This window comes from Tachyglossus aculeatus, chromosome 5, assembly GCF_015852505.1.
Source record: "Tachyglossus aculeatus isolate mTacAcu1 chromosome 5, mTacAcu1.pri, whole genome shotgun sequence".
Lineage (NCBI taxonomy): Eukaryota > Metazoa > Chordata > Mammalia > Monotremata > Tachyglossidae > Tachyglossus > Tachyglossus aculeatus.
In genome coordinates, this window is record NC_052070.1 from 66,094,440 (window position 1) to 66,095,881 (window position 1,442).

At 43.8% G+C, this 1,442-nt stretch overlaps 1 non-coding gene across 1 annotated transcript; it reads right to left on the bottom strand.

Annotated features, from left to right (window-relative positions):
• Positions 1–846: 846 nt before the first annotated feature.
• On the bottom strand, positions 847–984 carry LOC119929256. Its single transcript, XR_005451388.1, has one exon. It is a non-coding gene; the product is annotated as a small nucleolar RNA SNORA7 (small nucleolar RNA).
• Between the last annotated feature and the right edge of the window lie 458 nt (positions 985–1,442).

Consider the following 1,442-nt stretch of genomic DNA (forward strand, 5'->3'; position numbering starts at 1 on the left):
TCCCCTCCCCATCGCCGGACATGCTCCCTTTGCTCTACCCCTCTTGCCACCCCTTAGCACTTGTGTATATATGTACATATTTATAATTCTATATATTTTTATTAATGATGTATGTATATCTAAAATTCCATTTATTTATAATGATGCTACTGATGCCTGGTTACTTGTTTTGATGTCTGCCTCCCTACTTCTGGACTGTGAGCCCGTTGTGGGCAGGGATTGTCTCTGTTGCTGAATTGTACTTCCCAAGTGCTTAGTACAGTGCTCTGCACATAGTAAGCATACAATAAATACGATTGAAAGAATAACAATAAACAGACACATGGCCTTTGGACATTTGATATTCAACCCACCCTCTCAGCTCTTCCGTACATATCTTCAAATTATATGTTATGAATTATTTATTCACAATAATGCCTGCCTCCCCCTCTACACTGTAAACTCGTTGTGGGCAGGGAACTTGTCTGCTAATTCTGTTGTATTCTCCCCAGTCCTTAGTGCAGTGTTCTGCACATAGTAAGCACTTTATAAACACGATTGATTGATTGATTGAAGTATAAGTAGAAAGTTAGAATGGGAAGGGTGGAACGAAAGAGCTGAAATGTACGATGGGGACAGTTGTCGGCAAGACTTTTCGTCTGGATTTTTGCTGTCGAGGCGTCTCCGACTCATAGCGACTCCAGGTAAGCTCCCTCTCCGTCTGCAATCGTTCTGGTAGTGTATCCATAGAGTTTTCTTGGTAAAAATACAAAAGTGGTTTACCACTGCTTTCTTCCGTGCAGTAAACCTGTGTCTCTGCCCTTGACTCTCTCCCATGCTGCTGCTGTCCTGCACAGGTGAGCTTTAACTTGTAGCAGATTCCCTTCCCCTCGTTAGCCACTGCCCAAGCTAGGAATGGAATGGGTAGGCCTCTGCTTGACTCTCCCTTCCATAGCTGAAACTGGCAGAGTACTGGAAACTCCCCAGGTGCAATCCTGAGATGGTGGGAGAGCTTTTAAACTAGTGATAAAGAATTTTTTGCATGATGGAGAGGGAAATTTCCTATTGTTATAACAGACTCAAAATTTTCTTAAAACAACAAAAAACATCCAAACTCATCTGGGTAACCGGAGAGTTTCTCTCAGTGATGATTTTAGCCGATTCTGCACATCAAAACCAACAATACAATGACCCATCCCTCTTCCAGGAGTCCCGAAGCAGCACGGCCTAGTGGTTAGAGCACAGGACTGGAAGTTAGAAGGACACGGGTTCTAATCCTGGCTCCACCACTTCTCTGCCTTGTGACTTTATGACAACTTTTCTGTGCCTTGGTTACCTCATCTGTAAAATGGGGATGTAAAGTGAGCCCCATGTGGGACAGGGACTGTGTCCAACTTGATTTGCCTTTACCTACCCCAGTGCTTAGTACAATGCCCGGCACATAGTAAGCGCTTAACAAATAC